The 8,746-nt window shown below is 50.8% G+C and overlaps 1 protein-coding gene across 1 annotated transcript in view; it reads left to right on the top strand.

Annotated features, from left to right (window-relative positions):
• Positions 1-892: 892 nt before the first annotated feature.
• Positions 893-8,746, top strand: part of TRABD (TraB domain containing) — a 29,252-nt gene continuing 21,398 nt past the window's right edge. Inside the window, exon 1 of the mRNA XM_052669211.1 lies at positions 893-1,033. The gene's annotated coding sequence lies outside the window, so the exon portion shown is untranslated. The remainder of the gene's footprint in view (positions 1,034-8,746) is intronic.

Genomic DNA, 8,746 nt, shown 5'->3' with positions numbered 1-8,746 from the left:
ACTTTCAGACCTCAGCGCTGTCCCAAAGTAACACTGGCCAGGACATGTCCATAGAGTCAGATATTTAAGAAAGGACCACAAAATGCATCTCTAATCTGTTCGAGGCAAACCATACTTAGATAATAAACTTGTGCTCAGATGCAGTGTTTTGCTGTGACCTGTCAGAGTGCAGGGCAGAGACAGCTTCATAAAATGATCACCATCTGTAACCTCCTGACATGTCTTTCTCGAGCCAAGCTTTTGTGACTGATGAAACACACGTATGCTTCCACACAGGAATATGAAGCATCCTCACGCACAGGCTGCGTTTAAACAGATCGTGCGGCGCGGCTTGTTCAGGTTTTATGGGTGAAGCATTAACAGCCAGCAGCAGAGGAAAGGCCGCAGGGAAAGACAAAGCGCAGGGGCGCCCAGGGCAGCGCCGCAGGAAGGCGCGGGTTCTTCCGAGCGACGCAAATCGGAGCCGGACTTCTCCAGGGCTTCCAGCCTCGCTCCGGCCGCGTCTCGCCGCGCTTCTTCCCGCAGTCCCACGCGGAAGGGGCGGCAGCAGCAGGCGGCCCGGTGCAGGAGACGGGATGGGAGCTGCCGGGGGAGCGCCGCCCGTCACCCCGCGTGCCTCCTCCCAGCAGCGGGCCCCGCTCACGGGGTGCCGGACGGACCCGCGCAGCGGCGCAACGCGGAAACCCCGGCCGGAGCTCCGCACGGGGACGAGCTCTGTCCGGGCTGCCCGAAACCGCGGTCGCGCGGCGCTCACCCCGGCCGAGCCCGAGCGGAGCTGCTCCCTGGGAGCCGTAGTCCTCCGCCCGGCTCCGCCGCCGCCTCCCGCCGCGGGGCCGGAAGCGCCGGCGGACTGCAGCCCCCAGAGTGCCGCGCGCCGCCGGCCCGCCCCGCGCCGATGACTGATGCCGCACGTTGCCCGACCGACGCGCCCGGTGCCGGAGCTCCGCGCCGCCGCCTCCTTCTCCCGCAGCGCCTCGGCCGGCCGCGGTCCCGTCGCCTCCGGGCGGCTCGCACCGAGCTCGCGAGCGAGAGGGTGAGTGTCGGAGCCGCCGGGGCGGCCGCGGCGTCCGCTCCCGCCGCGCCACGCCGGGGCCGTGTTGGGGCCGAGCCGGTGCGGGGCAGCGCGCGGAGGCGGAGGGGCGGCGGCGGAGCGGCTTTCCTCCAGGTGTGCGGGGGTAGAGGGGAGGCCGCACCGGACCCCTCCGGCTGCCTCCGCGCCGGGCCGCTGCCGCGCGGCCGCGGGTCCGGGGAGCGGAGCGGGGCGCCGGGCCGGGGGAGGCGGCCCCGGGGCGGCCGGGATGAGGCGGTGCCCTGATATGGCCGCTTCTCGGCTCCTCTCTCGGAGCTCGTGACTTCGTCGGGTCGTCAGCGCTGTGCGCGCGGCGGCTGTGAAATATGGGCTGCTCCGCTGCGGACTTACGGTGAACCTAGGCTGGAAAATAGGAGTGCCGAGCGCGGTCTGTGCCTGCCTGCCTGCCTGCCGGTGCGTGCTGGTGTGCAGGGAGGGAACGTGCTGATTTGGGGCTGGCTCCCGGGAAGAGGGCAGTGGTTCTGTTGGGTAGCACCGCGTGGCCGTAGGAGAGGCAAGGGGTGCCTGCTGGCCTGGATAGCGGGTCTGCAGTGCCCTCGCTTCCCCCGCTGCGTGGGTGCCCGGCGCTGCTCTCCAGCCCGTGCGCCCTCATGAAAACCGACAGAGAAGCAACAGGGAACGCGGTCAGGTTTCAGGGTTCACACTGCTGTGTCGCAGGAAGGCGGTAAGCCTTACGCAGATGGGGAAGAACGCACAAATTGGCTTAAGCTACGTGAGTTTGTCAGCTGAAAATGCTGGGTTAGGTCATGGCCTTTGTGTCCTGCTGTTTGAGGCATGCTGCAGACTTTCAGGTTTTGGTGACTTGAGTTGCTGGCTGTGAGTTTGTCAGCCAGCCTCAGCGGTGCCTGGCACCCTGTAGCTGTAGGCTCAGACATTACTCAGCGCGGTGGCAGGGGAGTCGGAGCTATTAGTGCAGTCTCTCTTCCATGTGGTAAATATAATGAAGCATCACTGCTGCCACTACCACAGCTGTGAATAGCGCACACTGGTATTGGCATCTTATTTCTGGAAGACTCACCTGAGTGTTGTTGTTTTTTCTTTCAGTAGCACTTTTGAGAAAGAAGAAAGAAGGTTCTTATTTGCTGCGTAGCAAAAGTGACAAAAGAGATCTCGGGCAGCCCTAAAAAATGGGGGAAGAAAAGAGAGAAGGGCAGAGATCAGAATGGAGCAGATGTACTGGAGTGGTGTGGGACTGCAGCTGTCTGATGTGCCCGTGCTTCACTGGCTGTAGTGGGGAGTCCTGCAGCTCCCCCTGACCTGCCACAGTTGCTGCTCAGAGCACCCTTTGTCTCCCAGGGCGATCTCACTGGTGTGGTCTGGTAGTGGTGGCTGTTACTGGGCTGGTGGCTGCAGATAGGTTTCTGATACAAATCTGAGGTCAAACCTTCAGTTATTGAATGTTTTCATGAAGGGCTGCTCCTATTTGAGGTGCTGTGAACAAGGTGGTACTGCAGTTACATGCTAGGGCTTGTAAACTCGTAGGGTGTTAGGTTTTTTTACTTTTTATTCACAGTCTGCAAAATGACTTTGAGATGGATAACTTTCAGCGTTAGCCAGAATAGTTAACATTATATGAAAACGTTCAGTGACACTCTTCCCTTCCTCAATAATATTAATAATATATTTTATTTAGGTCACAGGGTGTGTTTTTTCTTTCCCCTCCTTCCTTTTTCTTTCTTCCCCCTTCAGTTGATGTGCTAGGCATTGTGATTGGATGGGGATGCATCACTAGGGGATGCAGGGACTGAGCATCTCTGCACACACAAACTGGGACGTGGTGATGACACCACATATCATGCTGCAGGAAACAGCCCTGAAGCTCCAGGAGTTCTGTCTCCTACTTCAGCCCTGCAGGCTGTCTGCAGAACACCTTGTCTGTGTGGGTAGCATAGCACCGCACATCTGCCTCGAGAGGTGTGTGTCTGTGCAGGAGGGGAGTGAGAGGCAGCGAGAGCTGGGCTGCAGCAAATGCTGATAAAGGTTGAAACAAGAGACCATTTTCTCCCTGTGTGGCGTGCAGGGAGGCTGGGTTGTACCTCACTGGGATTTGTAGTCCTTGTGTTGCACAACCAGGAGCCATCCTTCAGCAGGATGGTGAAATAGCTCCTGGTGGAAGGCCTGTGTGTGAAGAAACAGGAATTGCTGAGGGGAGGGGTTTTGCTTCTGGAGGGTGGCAGATAGGAATAGAAATAGCAATAATCTTTGGAGGGAGTATCTGTTTTTCAATTACTGGCTGGCTTCAGGCTGCTTTGCGCAGTCAGTGAGCAGCGCAGCAGCAGGATGGTTTCCCTAGTGGCTGTGTGTTCCTGGTGTTGGTGCGGGGCTCCTGCCTCTGGGGCTGCTGGGCTGGGATTAATAGGCATTCCTGGTGCTTTGTCTGGGTGTCCTGAAACCTGACGCTGGTTCTCCAGTTCCCTGCTGCATTGAGAGTTGTGTCTCCTGCCTTGTTGCTGCCGTGTGAGCGGGTGTCACATAGCAGTGTTTTCAGCTTTTGTGATCGCCTCAGCGTTTTGGAAATGAGTCCATCACTTTGTTCTTGACTACTGTTTGGAGACTGGGGTGGAAGGGTCAGGCAGAAGAGCACTGATAAGTAGTGTGTTTGGCAGCTGGGAAAATTTTGTTCTACAAAACCTCAATTTCACCATCATAAGGAGGGCATTTAAGTGTTCATAATAAAATTAATGAATGATAGCGTCTGTCAGTATTCTTAGGACCCAGTTCCTGAGTGCATCAGCACACAGCCACTGGCACGTGTCTACACGGGAGTAGACAAAAACACAGGCTTTGAGAAGGCTCATGCAGCTGTTTTGCAGATGGCCGTAGCAGAACTTCACTTCCCACCTCCCTTGCTGGCTGTGTGTAGGTAATGAATGAAGTGGGTGAAAGCACTGCTTCTTGTGGGGCTTACCAGAGCTGTCCATGCAGAAGCTGTGCAGCTTCTCTATTGCTCTTTGCTGAGAGTTTCCCAGGACCAAAAGTACTGTTTGGTTGATTGACTGTTTTGAATGGCCTGGAGGGAGGAGGTGTGCTGAATGGATATCTTATCTCAATCTGCTGATCATAGGAGAGTCTATTAAGATAGTTTTGGTTCCAAATCTTTCCTGAATCCAGATGATTCATATCTGAATAAAACAGAAAATTAACTTGGGTTAATGCGTAGGCTCTGGGATGGTATGAGTTTTGGGGCAGCTGACCAGACTTGGCCTAAACTGCTTTGGTCTTTCTGCTCCATGTTTCTAAATCAGCAATCTCTTTATAGCCTCTTCAAGCTGTATAGATTTATCCTGTTGTCCGTGCTCAGCCCACTCCACGTAAGCATTATGAACTACCTTGTCTCGTATCCACTCAGTTCAGTGAGTAGCCCTAGTCAGTGTAATAGCTATCATTTCTAAAAACACAAAGGTGACAATGCCTTCTCTTTCAGGGATAAAGAATGATAGATTGTGTTCTCAGCACATCAGATAAAAGTTTGTCCAGTGTATCAATGTCCCAGTCCAGTACCTCCTTTGAAATAAGTCACAGCTGCATTCCTTTATTTTAGTTCTAAAGTATGCAGAAGCACAGTGGTTTTGATGTGCAAGTGCCTGCATCTGGGTGGATGATTTTGCAGGAACTTCTCGTTCATGCTCAAGGGGTAGAATCTGTATTCTGAAATTTATAAACTTCTGATTCATGAGAAACCAGACCCGCGATCTCCAACCATCTGTCATCACAGAACCAGTTGCTCAGTTGAGTTTCAAAGGCGTGGGTTGTGCCAAAGAAATATGTGCACTATGTCAAGCAGGTCACCTTGGTGGTTTTGAAATAAGCTCCAATTCCTGCATTTGTGGCTGTTGCATTATTTGGCTGTCAGATTCCTGCTGATGCATCTTTCTGAGTACGAGCGGTCTATCAATAGAGAAAAGAGACACCCTTTGGAGCCAGCGTTAGTTTGTTTGTAAACACTACTGTGATTCCTGCACATAAGCTTGGGAAGTGTCTCATCAATCTTAAATACTTCATCTGCTGCAACGGAAGCAGGCACTACTGAAACAAGCCTGTATCTACTGATTGATTCAGCCTTTGTAGAGGGAAGAACGTGAGATGTAGAAGGTGCTTTGTAGGCATAACAGATAGTAACAGTGCAGTGGTGTGTCAGTGGGAGAGGGCATAGTTGTCTTGTTGGTGGGTTGTGGCATTCAGATGCGATACACCCATGCAGTGCATGCTGTGAATCAAGCATGCTGTCTATATAGCCAGGCTAGATCCCATTGCTAGAGGAACAGCAGCTTTGGGCTGTGAAAGGAGGGCAGCGCACTTCAAGTGTTTAGATGTCAGTATGTTTGTGCTGCTGTGTCTGAGGAGCAGAAAAGCCTTCTGGTGAGGGATATTGTGTTGCAGGTCTGGTCAGGAGCCTGTGCCTGCGGTTGGAGTCCCATACAGGCCAGCTCTGCGTGGTTACAGCAGGTACAAGGTGTACTGATTCACTGTCACTTGGCAGCTGGCTATGTAAGCGGGTTCAGCCCTTAGCCCAAGCCCTGCACTTCCCACAGTGCCTCTGGGCAGGGCTGAGTTGTGCTGGTAGGGTGTTGTGAGGAGGTGCTGCCCAGAGCTGCGGAGGGAGGGCAGCTTTCTTTGGAAGCACATTGAGAAACTGAAAAGCTTGGAAAGCTCCAGTAGGCTCTGAACTTTATCTCCCACAGGTATGATCTATAGGTGTACTTAGATATTCATATGTCTTAGTTCTGGGTATGTAAAACAAAGCAGCACATGTAATAATATCGTGTCATAGGTTGTAGGGTTATTAACGTTCCCTACACTGAGAGGTGTGGATACCCACCCTCCTCAATGCTACTGAATACTGGAAGCATTTAAAGCAGTGGTTTAAACAGATTTGTTCAAGCGGAGGAAAAACCAAACACGAGTTGCCTTTCTCTTTCAATAAAGTGTGAAACAAATTGTAGAAGTTCTGTGGCTCTTAGTGTTCTTATTCTGACAGTCTCCATGCGGCACGGACAATACAGAACAACTACATAAGACTATGAAGTACTTTTTCCCTTTTGCAGTGTCAGCAAGTTGAGGAAAACAAATGCTGTTTCTGATTCTGTCTATCTCAGAAGGAACAAAATATTCAATAAAAGTCTTTTTAAAGAGTAGCTGACTAGCTTGTTGTATAGAGGTACGTGAGAGCTTTTAAAAAAGCTTTCTGATTGATTCACTTGAATCACTGCCTGAAGGAGGCAAATGTAGATGAGACATTCAGCAGGAGGACACCTTAAGGACCAACTTTCTGCCCTGTATTGTGTCTGAATTTTCTCACCAGGGTAAGAAGTTGAAATAAAATGAGACAGGGCACTTGCTCTTTAATGGCAGCCTGTGTTCTAGAGCCTGTAAATGATCGTGAAAGCACCCCTGGTTCGTGAGTGTACCCTATGTCTCTTTGAAACTGAGGGCTAAAAGTTTAACGTGTCTAAATATGCAGCTAGAACCGAAGCGCTTTGGTCAGCTGAGGCTGCTCAGTGTGAGCAGTGGTTCATCAGCAGGTTTCCCAAAGCTCTGCTGGAGCTGTTTTACCTGGTGAGAGCTGGAGGGTTGATGTGAAATGGCGTGGCAGGGGGCACTTCCTCGCTGTGCCTTTGTCAGCACAGGAGGAGTAGTGGCACTGCTGGAGAATGTTGTACACCTTTTCTGAGTTGGAGTGGGAAGGAGGAAAAAGTAATCCCCCAGGTGTAGGGGAGCGGCATCAACCCTGCTCCCTGGTGCTGCTGTCCGTGTGAATGGCCACCCTGCATGTGCTGCCACAAGGAGAAGGCCTCAGTGGGAATCGGTGCCTGCCAAGGTGTTGATTTCATGAGGTGTTCTCAAACATTACTGTATTGGTGCCTAGACATCTTCAGACTTGAGTGAAGGGCTTTGTCTGCTCATAGGTATATACATGAAGAACGGTTTTTTAGATTACCTGGTGAATGGAGGGCCCCTAGGGTTTGAAAAAAAAAAAAAAAAAAAAAAAAAAAGATTGAATCAGGTATTCAGTTGTCAGGTAGACCTCTCAGGAAAAACAGTGGAGGCAAAACCCAGACTTGCTGGTTGAAAAGCACCAGATCAGGCTCTGTCTTGTTTCTTCTGGCTCCAGGAGCTCTCGGCAGTGCTGCCAGCAGGAAGGCTGTGTCCCAGGATCAGGGAGTCTCTGGTAGATAAGAGCAAGAGAATTACTTGCTGTCTCTCATCTAGAATCTCTCTCCATCTCCCATTTTGTCTGAAAGAAATGCACAATCTTAGTTCACATTTTCAGTGCATAACTTAAACTATGGGGACCTCTTAATGGCCTGTGAAGTAGCTGGAAGAGAAGATTTCAGTCAGCTTTGCATGTTTCTGCCAAATCCCATGGTAACCAGAGGAACTTGAGGTAATGAGATGTAGCAGTGTGCCTATTACAGATCATGGTAAAGAACTGTCCAAACAGCTTATTTTGCCTATGGCTTTACATCTTGTGGTTGAATTTCCCTCTGTTCCCTGGCAGGTTTTGCGCACATCCTCTTCTACAGCCCTTCCACTCCCCTCCCCCTCATCTTCAGTGATCCTTTTTTCACAGAGGCAATGCTGTGCAGATATTCCTCCTAATGAGCAAAACTCCAACCTCCCTGCCAGGTTTGTTTAACATTCACCTACAGGTTAGCAAGTACAGAGCTTGATTTGACAGACTTACGGCTTTGTTACCCACGTTGGCTGGGCTTTGATCTGAATCAGCACCTTTTGTCTTGCCATTGGACACAGTGGGAGGAAGTGCTTGCAGATTCACATGCTTCAGTTCCCTATCTGTATAACAGCAAAGAACATGTAGTCCTTTCTCAGAGGTTTCAAGATTAACATTTCAAATATTATGGGATGCAGATATCTTTGAAGATGTACATAGATATGCAGAGGTGATGAATTTTCCACATGGATGAGTGAGGTCAGCCTGGATTCCAAGATCCCTGAGCTGTTGCTAGAACTTGCATCTTTTCCCCTGTGTTGTGGAGGACACTGACCAGCTGTTCCCCTGGTATTGAAGTGTTTTGTGCCTGTTCTTGCTTGCACTAAGCAAGAGCTTGAATGCATTCAAGTTTTTGTGGCAGTTGTTCAGTTTGCTGTTGCCAGCCAGTTGCAAGGATTTTCTTAATAAGATTGAATAATGTGAATTCCTAAGTGTGTTGGGGAGATTCAGAAATGGGTCTTCATGGAAGTTGCACTTCTGGTGAAGGAGCAGACCTAAGCACTGAAGGACCATCTGGAAGAAAGCAGCAGCAGGTTGTCTCATGCTCACGTTGTTGTGCCATGGGTTCTTTGCAGAGTCTGGAGTCCTGCTTTGCTGGAGCTGGGAGCTGTGCTGACCACCTTTGATTCCTCTGAAGATGGCATGTCTCAGGTTAAAAATGCAGAGTACTTATTTTCACAAGCAGACTTCAGAGAAGCGTTCTTTCCAGTATTGTACACATCACTCACCCTGTGGTGAGAAGGGGGTAAAGCTTTCTAAAATGTCACTTAGTGGATGGAAAATCACTGGGTGCTTCTGTGTAGAACTTTGCTCTTTAACTGAAACTTTCAGATTACTATTTTTAACAGCACTCCTGTCGATAAGAGACATGTTTTCAAACCCAGGCAGACCTTCAGCTGAGCCTAGAACTGCAGTTTGTGTTT

This window comes from Tympanuchus pallidicinctus, unplaced genomic scaffold (assembly GCF_026119805.1).
Source record: "Tympanuchus pallidicinctus isolate F22 unplaced genomic scaffold, pur_lepc_1.0 scaffold8, whole genome shotgun sequence".
In the NCBI taxonomy this organism is placed as follows: domain Eukaryota; kingdom Metazoa; phylum Chordata; class Aves; order Galliformes; family Phasianidae; genus Tympanuchus; species Tympanuchus pallidicinctus.
Note: the sequence above shows the minus strand (reverse complement) of the source record. Positions and strands in the feature narration are given on the sequence as shown.